The sequence below is a fragment of the Nannospalax galili genome, unplaced genomic scaffold, assembly GCF_000622305.1.
Source record: "Nannospalax galili isolate Female #2095 unplaced genomic scaffold, S.galili_v1.0 scaffold469, whole genome shotgun sequence".
NCBI classification, from domain to species: Eukaryota; Metazoa; Chordata; class Mammalia; order Rodentia; family Spalacidae; genus Nannospalax; species Nannospalax galili.
Genome location: NW_008359443.1, coordinates 228,484 through 240,488, shown reverse-complemented (window position 1 = coordinate 240,488; position 12,005 = coordinate 228,484). Strand labels below are relative to the sequence as shown.

General features: G+C 51.3%; 1 protein-coding gene across 3 annotated transcripts in view; it reads left to right on the top strand.

Annotated features, from left to right (window-relative positions):
* The window catches only part of Smco4 (single-pass membrane protein with coiled-coil domains 4), a 98,618-nt gene that overhangs the window by 44,667 nt on the left and 41,946 nt on the right, over positions 1–12,005 (top strand). The window contains exon 1 of one of the 3 annotated variants that reach the window (XM_017795604.2): positions 138–268. The exons of 1 other annotated variant lie outside the window; for it this stretch is intronic. The gene's annotated coding sequence lies outside the window, so the exon portion shown is untranslated. Of the gene's footprint in view, positions 1–137; positions 269–6,322; positions 6,453–12,005 lie in introns of those variants that run through there. One more of the 3 variants, XM_029558671.1, reaches the window with a different exon arrangement.

The following is a 12,005-nucleotide window of genomic DNA, read 5'->3' as shown; positions in this document are numbered from 1 at the left end:
CAAGCGCGCAGGTGGTGGCGGCGGCGGCCGGAGCGTGGGGCCCGGGCGGCCGGGGGACCCCGGGAGGCGGCGGGGGCGGTTGGCCTCCTCCTCGTTGAGGCCGAGCCCAGAGTTGGGGACCCCCGGTGGCTTCCCCGCACCGGGTGGGGAAGCAGCTGAGCGTGGCTTCCTGCGTCGCGGGGCTCCAGGACCGCCCCTCCCCGCTGCCACGTTCACCTCACTGCCCTGCATTTGTCCTGGGGAAGTTGAGCGGACCGCGGGGTGCACGGTATGTTCAGGGGTGTCGCGGGGAGAGTGGGCTGGGACCGCAGGGGACCCCTGCGTGCGCCCTCACCCACCCAGCCTCTCGTTCCCCAGCTTGGTGCAACAAAAGTCCGGGCCCCCTAGTGTTTGAAAGATTCCCTGGGCCGGGCCAGCAGCTGCCTGGAGCCCACGCGCTGCGCATCTGGGCTCAACGTGTGGGGTGTGGGTAGACACGGCCTCTGATGGTCTGAGGTTGGTTACTTCCAAAACAAGGTTTCTACAGATACCGATTAGGTATTTGAACAACCTGTCCAGTGTGTTGCCCCTTGATGAGGGAGCAGATGAGCCTCCCCGACTTCTCAAGTAAACTTAGTATTCAAGACACCTGTACGTCAAGTCATGTGCAGCTGTGGGCCTGAGAGCCTAGCTAGGTTTGCAAGGACGTGACCTTGGGTGAGCCATTTCCCTGTCTGGACCCCCAAGTTCTTACCTGTGTGATGGGAGATAGCCAGATCTTTTGACAGAGTCCCTAGTGGGTTTCCCAGGGAGGCTGAACTCCTCCTTGTGAGACTGAACAGCTCGTGTTTCAGCTTTCAAGAAATTAAGAGTAGACTTTAAAGGGAAACCACCAGTGCTAGGTTTACACTCGGAGCGCTGTTCTCAGGGGCAGTCGGTGCTCTGGACTGGCCATCTGTCCTTGCTGTAAAGTGGCTATCCTAGCTTAGGATGTACTTACATCTGTGGACTTGAGTTCTTTCTGGCTTTTTAACTTCAGGCCCAGAGTGGGTGCTCAATTGGGCGTGTGTGTGTGTGGGGGGGTGGTCTCCCTGGAGAACATGTCCCGCCTAGCACAGTACAGGTTTTCTTCTGACTCCCGTACATACACACTCTTAACACTGACTTGAGGAATGCTGAGCTGTATGTGGCATTTCTGAGCTATCCCGCTTTCTTTCAAATGAAAGTAAATAAACACTGCTTGGATGCAGCCCGTTAAAAATAGCTTTGCGCAACCGCGGGTACCCTCTCTACCCCATCCTGGTCCCTAGTCATGTCCCCTACCCCTCCCTTCCGGGGCAGCCCTTCATCAGAACTCAATGGAAATTGTTTTCGGGTGCTGGGGGCAGTCAGAATTGCAGTAAGGGGGGCTAAACAGTATGTTAACGATCGAGCCATGGTGTTGGAAGGTGAGGAGCTGCTTATTTTATCATAACTGACTGTTCCTCTCCTGTTGGCCTCTGTTTGCAGCTTTCAAAGTCCATATTGGGTTTGACCACATCATTTTCAGTAATCCTTTCAAAAACATTTTTTTGTCAGTTTCTTGGAAGCCACAGTAGGTGGTTACCTCTGAGGTTGGTGGTAAAATGATATCTCCAACACAACACGTAAGGGCTTGATTGATTATGTCATGTCTTTAGAATGTCTGTAGGTTTTCCACAGGTGAATGTGACTGTAATGGAGGGCTGTTAAATTATTAAAAATTATGTACCTAATAGTAATTACCATTTGAGCTCCTGCTGTTTTTGAGGTTCTAGGGAAGGTCTTCAGTTCACAGATAAGAAAAGCAAAGCCAGGAGAGGGTGCAGTTCTGTGTCAGCAGGACTGGATCCAAACAGCCTTTTGTAACGATGGAAAAGGAATTATTTTTAAGAATTATGTGTGAATGTGTGTGCGTGCGTGCGTGCGAGTGCAGGTGCCCATGGAGGCCAGAAGAGGGCGTTGGATCTCCTGGAGGAGAGCTGTTTGTGAGCTACCTGATGTGGGTGCCGGGAATTGAACTCCCATTTGCAAGAACAGTGCATTCTCTGAACCACTGAGCCATCTCTACAGTTTCCAGAAAAGGAATTCTCAGCTGTGGAGAATATGATCATTAAATGAGACCACCTACATGAACAGCACATAAACAGTAAGATGCTCTCTGACCCAGGATGTTTGAGCATCACACTGGAAGACACAGGAGGCAGTCTTGGGGGTGCGGTGGGCCTGGTGTAGGGCCCAGCCATACATGGAGGCTGGGGCTCTGTGTGTGTAAAATCAGGGCAGTGCTGTCATGCACTGCACACCTGTGAGCTCTGGTGCTCAGGGAAGGGGGGGCATCTCTTCCCTTGTAGGCACTCCAGATAATGGGATTGATTAAGTCTTCCAGCAGGAATTGTCCTTGGGGGAGAAAGGCTTTTAAAGTACATTTTTGTCCTTATGAATAATTCGTCCAGCTTTTGCCTCCCCACAGCAGTCCCCAGAATACACAGTGAATATTCTGGGGCCTGGACCTGGAGTCCCAAAGGAAGGCATTGAGCAAAACTGCAAGCCGGAAAGGGCAGGTCCTGTGCAAGGAGCCGAAGGTGAATGGAGTGCCTCCCTTAGCTTATTTTTCTGGACTTCTCTCATTTTTCATTCATTTGTTGGACAAGGAAAAGATACTGGGTTTGAGGGGCCTTGTGAGGGAGGCACTGAGGAGGTAGACGAAGGTGAGGGGGCAGGGCGAAGGACACGGGAGCTGAATCTGGCTCCTAGTAGAAGCTGCAGAGCTTGGCATGGGACTGTTAGGTGACGGATGGGGCCAGTATGAGGCCAGTTTCCACCTAGTCCTCCCGGGCTTCTACTAGCTCCGGAGTTTTGCGCTCCAGGCAGATTTTAACTTGTGGTGGCAGCATTAGTCAGTTGTGTGTAGAAAAAGGAAATTAAATTCCGAGAGTGTTTGTTGTGACGGATGCCAGGATTTCTCTGAGAGTTTTATTAAGATCCAGTCAGTGTATAAAAGTTCTCCTTAGTTCCTGAAGATATTAATTAAGAAATAGTTTTAAACCATGGAAATGTCTCCTTTGTGAAAGTCTTTGAAATATCATCATCTTAATCTTTGAAACAAATGAAGTCCAAAACATCACGGGATTTGTGTTTCTAAAGTGCCACCTCTTCAAAGTCATGTTTCCTTCTCCCTTCCCAGTTCTCAGTGTTTTGATAATGAGTTAATTTTGGTTTCTTTCACATTTTGATAGCCTAGTTTGTGTATTTTTAGAGCTTGCCTGTGCCGCCTTTTCTCGGGCTAATCTCGTTCATTCCTTGTGAAGAGGTGGTACGTCAGGAGGGTGCAGACGACACACCATGCTGTGGACTGGTAGAGCCGATCTCTCTTGGAGAGTTAAGCTCTCACAATGTGGACATAATCCTGACAGCAGACCCCAGAGGTTGATGACACGATCCACAAAGCAAGAAGGTAGAAATGGTTCAGAGACGAGTGGATCTGGCCGATCTGAGAGGCTGGCCATGTTACCCACAATGCACAGGAGTAGTGGCGGTTCATAGATATATGTGCCCAGCAAATACCCTTAGAGTTGGTGTGCCACGGGCACTGTGGCCCGTGTTTCTGTGGACTCTGGGCAGGCAGGGCTCTGCTTACTCTGTTGAGGATAGGGCCCTTTGTTGTATAAGTTTTATAACCGAGCGGGTCAAATCTGATTGAGGAAGATTGTTTGGGTCAGGAGAGCTCTGTCCCTCTGTACACTGGAGCCCAGAGGAACCTTTCCTTCCCACCCCTCATCCTTGCAGCCCTGAGCTTGGGCTTGAGATGCTGACTCCTGGCAGACAGAAAACATCCGGTAGCCGGTGTTGCTTCCTTTGGCCTCTGTGGCCAGCTAGAGACAGATGTCTGAATCTGACCTGAAAGGCTTCTGTGCCTACCCCCTGGCCTTATCATTAGTCAGGCTCCTCAGACCCCATTCAGGGAGATGGTGGTTTGAACGTTGAACCTTCAAGTGGAAAGTACCAAAAGAAGGCAAAGGATGAAGGCTCCCCTTGAAGTGGGCTGCACCCCAATTGCTGGTCCTAAAGCAGACCTGCGGGGTTAGTCCTCAGTTCTGTGTGTTGCCCTGTGTACGGTTACTAGGGAAAGTGGTGATGGTGTGTTCATTGTGAAGAGTGGCCGGCTCTGGAGGCTGGAGCCTGTGCAGAACAGAACCAGGCCAACTCAGGTGGAGCCGAGGCAGCTCTTCGTGTGAACACTGTTAGGGTGCCAGGGATGAGCTTGTCTTGTGTTGTCTCCCTCTGGTCCAAGCCGGACATGGTCATGAATGTGCTTTTGGCCTGTGCTCCAGACCGCATGATACCTCTGCCCTTCGGGTGGTTTGCTCTTGCTCTGGTCAGGCTGCAGGTGAGCTGACCAGGTGGCTGTGCATTCTGTGAGGAGCCAGCCGCGTTACCTGTTGGACCTCACTGTACTGCTTCTCAGCACATCCATTACAGCCTGTCCCTGCTGGTCAGTCATGCTACAGACCCAGGTCACCGCTATCTGCTTGAGGCTCCCTCCTTCCCTGAAGAGGTGACCTCTCATCCTTGTTCTAAGGTGTCAAGGTGTGGGTTGATAGCATTCTGCATCTTGGGTGGTAGGGCACATGTTGGAGAGCACGCTTACCTGAAGGTTTTCTTTGTGTTCTTGTGTGTGTGTGTGTGTGTGTGTGTGTGTGTGTGTGTGTGTTGGGGTCCGTGTTTGTTTTAATTATTACTAGGAAGCAAAAAAGATATTAAATGTTTAGATCCACAGCAGTGCCCCAGCTCTGGCAAGCAGGAAGAAGTGTGTATTTAGCAGGAGACCTCTGATTTATCTCTCCGTGTTGTCGCCGTGTTGTTGGCAAAGCCGTCTGATTTGTATACTGGTGCAGTCTGGGGTTTGGAGTGAGGGAAAAGATTCCTGGGCTGCTTGCCGAAGTGGAGGGACTCCTTTGAGTCCGCTTCTCTGCTGGTCTTGGCTGTCCCACGTCACAGGCCAGCACACCGCACACGGTGCTGCTGTCGGGGAGGTGGAGTTTGGCGAGGCCCTTTCGCTAGCTTGCCTGGAAGAAGCCCAGTCTCTGACGGTGGGAGACCTCTTCTGAGGAAGGGAATTCTCTCTTAATCCTGCTTTTGGCATTGGAGGTGTGTGCAGAAAGGCCCCGGAGCTGGTGGTTTTAGGGATGGTGGGTTGAGGGCAGGACAGGTCTGCAGTTTCTCAGACCTTTTACAGTTTCCCAGCCTCCTGCCTCCCACTCTGTCTCTTATCTCATTGATCCCAGTCTAGTTTGCCATCAGAGGCTCAGCAGTGGTTTGCACCTCATTGGGTCCCTGTACAGAAGAGGAACCTGCTTGGGTGGCGAAGTTTACAATCAGGCCAGTTGCTCTTTCCTAAATGATACAGGCAGTATGTGTGTCTCTACCGCACTCTGCTCTGCCTTTACCCATCAAGACTCCAACACCCCTCTCCTGGGCCCTGCCTCCCTGTCTGGGACTCAGCAGTAACTAGTTTTTAGCAGTTGGCTAAATATCTTGAAACTGTTTGTCAGCCTACATAGACACGTCCATAAGGCTTTGTGTCATCAGCCTAAATCTGATCATAGGGATCCCTCACCATCACCTTTGCTCATAGGAAATACTTGAGTTCTCTTCATGCATGTCGCTAGGCTCTGTTCCGTTAACTACAGAACATGTTGCAGGTGTATCAGTTCATGAATTGGTTTCCCGTTGATAGACACATGAGCTAGCTTATGAAGCGTGCTCTTCTCATAGGCGCATCTGTACGTCAGAGTTTCTCTAGGTGTGGAATTGGCTTGTGAGATGTTTACATTCACTTAAACTACTGCGGCAGAGGCTGGAGAGATCTGAAGAGCACGGGCTGCTCTTGTAGAGGACCCAGGTTTGATTCCCAGCACCCACATGGTGGCTAACAACTATCCACGTAACTCCAGTTCCAAGGGATCCGATGCCCTCTTCTAAGCTCCGTGGGCATTGCACGACATGGGTGCACTTATGTGCAGGCAATACACTCATACACATAAAAATAAAATATTTTAAAAAAATTACAGTAGTGCCTAATAGTGTGCCTAGGAGATGTGCAGGTTACCACTTCAGACAGAGTTTTAGTCTGCCCATCTCCTATTGGCTGACATTCTCCTGGGTGGAAGAAATCGATTGTGTTTGTGAGTGTTCCCTTCATTACTGATGAAGTCTCGGCACCTGGTTGCTCAGCCTTTCAAAGTGGGTGGACCCATAGTTGTTAGAGCCCAAGGAAGACCTTGCTGTGCTCAGTGGCATGAACATTGCATCACCAGCAGTGGCAGCAAGCACCTAGGGCCAGCCGTCCTAGTCCACTCCTGCCACAGGTGGGGCGGTGCCAGAACACTTGACCTTTGGTGTCGTGTACCTGAGTATTTCTCTGAAGTGCTTCCCTCAGGAACTAAGCGTGTGTAAGTACCAGTGGGGACGGGTCTGCAGAAGTGGGTGCTTCTAGGAAGCCTGGGAGAGCTTCTGTGTGGGGTGGGCTTTCCTCCTTGCCCTGTGACCACTGCCCTGGCTCCTGGCTTGCTGTGGGAATATTGCGACAGTTTGCTGGTTACAGAGTCAGCAGGTGGCCAGGGCTGGGACAGCAGGCTGATAATGCAAGTCACTGCTCCAGGCTGTCTCCACAGGCTGTGCCCAGGGGACCTTGGCTTACTGGACCATTGTACCCTTCACCTGCTGCCAAGGGAGTCCAGGGAGAGGGTGGTGAGACAGCTGGGTGAGGAAGAGACTTCGGAGCCTGGCTGTACTGAGCCCAGTTCCTGCCCAGTCCTCATCATGGCCCTCATCGAGGGGAGGGCCAAGCTCCTCGTACCTTGGCACTGGAGCCAGCTACTCTTCTCTCTGGGCCTCAGTTCCTCACTGGGTTCTACCTCACAGGGAGGTTGTAAGGATTAAAACTTGGCACTGGAGCCAGCTACTCTTCTCTCTGGGCCTCAGTTCCTCACTGGGAATCCAGGGTTCTACCTCACAGGGAGGTTGTAAGGATTAAAGGAGTATTGTTTATATATAGAGTTCTCAGCATATTCCTAGCAAGTGCACAGCAATTTGAAGATATTCTATTTGCTAAACCCTTTCCTTTTACTAAATTCTAATTTATTATTGAGTGCCGGGGGGGGGCACTCACACTTCGGCGCATGATGTTTGTGTGGGCATATGTGCCACTGCGCACATGTGGAGGTCAAGTTACAACTTTGTGGAGTTGGTTCTCTCCTACCTTTATATTGGTTGTGGTAACTGAACTCAGGCAGGCCGTCAAGCTTAGGTGGCAAGCACCTTTCCCCTTTACCCACTGAGTCATCTTACTGGCCCAGTAAATACTTGTGAGTGATTGTACATTTGATTTGCTGCATATGAAAATGGACATGGTAACATTGAAAGGACAAGGTCAGGAGATCGGTACCCACCAGAGACAGATGGGAGCAGAGGTGTGCGTGTGTCAGAGAGCCTCGGCAGGAGAGAAACTCAAGTGTCTGTCTTATACCGCCTCTCACCTCCTCACCAAAGCCCCCAGTGCAAAGGCCTTTTCACTTTTTTTAGAGAGGCTGAATGCAGAGGGACCTAAAGTGACACTCCCTACACACCCCCGTTTTGAGGTGCTGATTGAGGCCATGAAAGGTGATGGGTCTCTCCAAGCCACCGAGCTTGCAGGACCAAGAGGGAGCAGGCCCAGGACTCCAGGGAGTTGGGTGTCTTCCCATCCACCTGCACACTGTCCCCCACTGCCCATTTCCAGTTGTGATGAGAGAATCTTGTGGCATTTACTACCCTGTGGCAACCCTCATGCTCACGGTCACCTTGTGCTCCGAGGTTGCTGAACTGCAGAGGGGAAGAGAGATGATTGTCCAGGGTCCTGGGCTTCCTGCTCAGGCCTGTCTCCAGAGCTCACACTAAGAGTCCTAACAACACTGGCCCTGGCGTGATGCGGCCCCAGGATGATGTGGCCCTGACCTGATGTGGACAATGGTGGTTTTATTTTTCCAATCTCCTGTGTTTGCACCACTCTGTGTGTGTGTGTGTGTGTGTTGTGTGTGTTTGTGTGTGTTGTGTGTGTTTGTGTGTGTGATGGCAGCTTCATTCAAAGCCCCAAATTCATTTGCTGGTGGTTTACTGCAACCAGATGTCTGAGTTCTGCAGGTTGAATGTGGAGTAGGCTGTACCCAAGACCTGCAGACCACCCTGGGTGCTAGCAGCCGAAAGGAACCCTTACTGCTGCAGGCCACACTTGGTGGGTGAGCGTGTGGTTCCTTGGGGTCTCAGTGTGGCTATGGACGCTGCGGGTCCTGGGCAGTCTGCAGTGTTTCAGACACATAGGCCGTGACATGAGTCTAGATGGTGCATGTGAAAATTTATAATATGAATGGCACAAGACTTCAGAGCAGTGTGCAGTAAGTGCCAGAGGTGTTCCCCTAAGTAGAAGTCAGGAGAATCCCGTCTTCACCTGGCCCTGGAGGTCTGGGAGGCTTCTCAGAAGCAGAGGCATTAAAGTGAGCCTTCCTGAGCCCTTAGAGGGCAGGTAGACTTGGCTTTGAACCTGCCTTGCCTTTGACAGATAAAGACACTGAGACCCCAGGGGTGAGGTACTTTGTTCAAGCTCACAGTCCTGATTGAGGAGGGCCCAGCCTGCATCCCCCACCACCCCCAGCCCCCCACACCATGTTCTGGTTAATTATTACTACAGTGACTCTCCTGGGAAGAAGTGAGTTCTCGCCACCTGGTAGGCACTCAGTATTATGTATCAAATGAACAAGGTTCCCGTCTAGTTCTTGACCTGGCTGTCTGTCTCTGAGGGAAGTTAGGGCATTAGCCTCTCAGTATGGACCTCTAGCATGGGGGTAGCATCCTGCCTCGTTAAGGTGATCATCTGATCATTGTCACCCAGAATTCACCTGGCATGTTTTTTTCCTCAGCATCACCCCTGGACTTGGTGTTGGGGATTTTAGAGTGAATGGAAGAAGCCCAAGTCCTGTTGAGGGTGGGGAGCTGATGGCTCCCCTGGTATGCGTGATGGTTTCCCAAGGCTGCGGTGACAGAACAGTGCCTGTGGCAGCAGTGGGCTCTCTGCTCCTTCCTCTTTCCTCCTCCTGGTGGTTGCTCGTGCTCCTCCGTGTTTCTGGCTTGGAGTGGCACGGTCCCCTGTGTCTCTGTGTTAGGGTTCTGCAGAGACTCAGAACTAGCAGGTCAGTGCAGGGATTAGCCTCACTGTGTCAGGGCTCTTCCCGAGAGCCAGAGCCAGTGCCTCTGTGTGTGTGTGTGTGTGTGTGTGTGTGTGTGTGTGTGTGTGGGTGTGTGTGTGTGTGTGTGTGTGGGTGTGTGTGTGTGTGTGTGTGTGGGTGTGTGTGTGTGTGTGTGTGTGAGTGTGAGAGAGCGAGAGAGAGAGAGAGAGAGAGAGAGAGAGCGAGCGTGAGAGAAAGGAGTTACTGTAAGGGGTTGGCTCAAGCATTGTGGAGGCTAAAATATCCCAAGCTCTTAGTCAGGAAGCTGGAGACGGGAAGTCCTGATGGGAGTCTGCAGCCTGAGAATCAGGAGGACCACTGGCGGAGTCCCAGTCTGAAGGCTGGCACACCCGGAGACCTTCAAAGAGACAGCTTGTTTGTTTGGTTTTTGAGACAAGGTCTTACTATGTAGCCCTTGCTGGCCTGAAACTCACTATTTAGACCAGGCTGATCTGGAACTCACAGAGATCTACCTGCTTCTGCCTCCTGAGTGCTGGGACTAAAAGGCATACCACCACACCCAGCTAAAGAGCCAGTGTCTGAGTTCAAGTCCAAAAGCCGGAAATGACCAGTGTCTGCTACTCCAGCCGTCAGTTTGGGACCTTCTCTTTTACATAGACTGTTCTGTTCTGGGTTCATCTGATAGGCGGACCCACTTCAGGCTGGGCAGTCAGCCTGCTTTACTCAGTCCACCAGTTCAAATGTCATTACCTGGAAACACCCTCACAGACACTGGATAAAGTTTGGCCAAATGTCTAGATGCCTTTGGGCTATTCCATTTCACACATAAAGGTTAGGTCTAGTGGTGCTGTCTTTAATCCCAGCACTTGGGAGGCAGAGGCAGGAGTGTAAGATCTAGGCTATCCTGATCTACATACAGAGTTCCAGGCCAGCTGAGACTACAGGGCGACCCTGTCTCAAAAAAAAAAATCTTGAAATTAACCAATACACTTAAGTTATAACTACACAGACCCCATTTACAAGTGAGGTCACATTCTGAAGGTCCAGGTGGCTATGGGTTTTTTGGGACACCATTCAAGCCAGGCAGTAGGTCAGATGAGGTGATTTCTGAGAGAGAGAGAAAGAGAGAAAGACTTAAAAGGGGAAGGTGAGGGTTGGAAGGGACCAAGGAGCCTTGCTGAGAAGGTCGTGTTTGAGCCTTGATCTGGGTAGGGAAGCAGGGAGGGAATGAATGTCCTAGGTTAGGGCTAGGGTTCACTGATGTGTGGAGGAAGCGGTTAGCTGAGATGGTCATGTCCTCCCACAGATGGTGTTGAAACAGCGAGTTTGAAATCCAGTGTGTGTATTGTGGGGGAGTTGTATGTGCATATGAACACACGTGCATGTATGTATGAATGCAGCTAGGTATTTTGTGGCAGCCATTTCTAGGTTTAAGAAATAAAAGCGTTCTGTTCCTCACGTATCCACCACCCTTCCCTGGCTCTTCTCCTTTCTCCTCACCCACCCACTTTCTCATGCATGAGCTCCATGCATGAAGGTGAAGCTCAGCCTGGCATGGATGCGTGGAAAAAGCGTGCCAGGCTGCCCTGCTGTGAGCTGAGGGCCTCACACTGCCTGAACCTGTGTTCTGTCCCCTCTGTTCCTGGGCCTGAGTGGTGAACACTGCCTGACAGTTTGTGTATTCATTGCCCCAGGAGATGTTGAATGATGAGGTCAGTGTGCAAGGTCTGTGTGTAAAGTCACAATGCTGTTGAGAGTCTAGTCAGCTCCCTTGGTTGGTGGGCCGAGTTTGGCCTTAAATAGAGGAAACTCTGCAGAGACCCTTAGAGAGCTGGTGAGCTGCCCCATATGCTTGGTATGTGAGCCCAGGGCCTTCACACTTTGCAACTCAGAAAGTTCTCAAACTTAGTTCCTGTCATAAAAGTTTTTCCATCGTTATAAAGAGGAGACTCAGGGCGGAGACCTGCCTGGCCTGTTCGAGGCCTGCCTGGTCAGTTAGTGTGATTGCTGAGGGAGTCTCAGCCTTGCCTGGCCGAGGAGGATTTTCCTCTTGAAACCTCTGAATGAAAGGGCCTGGCACTGTGTGAGGGCTCCTGGGAGGTGGGCCGTGGTGGGCCTGCTTCTGCCCCTCTGTAGAAGTCCTCTGGGCATCTGGATGCTGCTGGAGTCCCTGTGGAGAACACCGGGTTTTTTGGGAAAGATAATTATGCTAAGTAGAGATGGAAATAGAATTCCCTGTGTCAGGAACAGCTGCTTGGTGGAGGCTCTGGAGTTGCCTTGTGGGGGGGGGGGAGGCGCACACCCTCATTCCCCTCTCCTTCCAAACAAAACTCCTCAAGTGAAAGTGTAACTCCTTCTCCAGGGCTGTTTTTGGCTGTTGCTTCTAGCACATCAGAAGTAGAACTGCTTTTTAAATCACAGTCTTTCCCTGCCAGAATTGCTCAGGAAGCTGGACTCCCGCAGACCCTGCAGGGCCAGTACTATTTCCGGGTTTTGGTTACAGCCGGAGCCCTTGTCTTGGAGCCAGATGACGCTCCAACTTCCCTTCCCTGTCAAACTGCTTGGTCTAGTGCCTAGGGATGGCTTTTGTTTCTGTCCCTGTGCCCCAAGCCCTTAGTAAATAAATATTTAAAAAGATTTATTTTTAGTTATGTGTGTGTCTATGTGTGGATATGTGCATGTGAGTGAGGTCTGACCAGGGCATGGATCCCTTGGACCTGGAGCTACAGGCAGTTGTGAGTCGCCTGGCATGGATGCTGGCAATGGAATTCAGGTCCTTTGTAA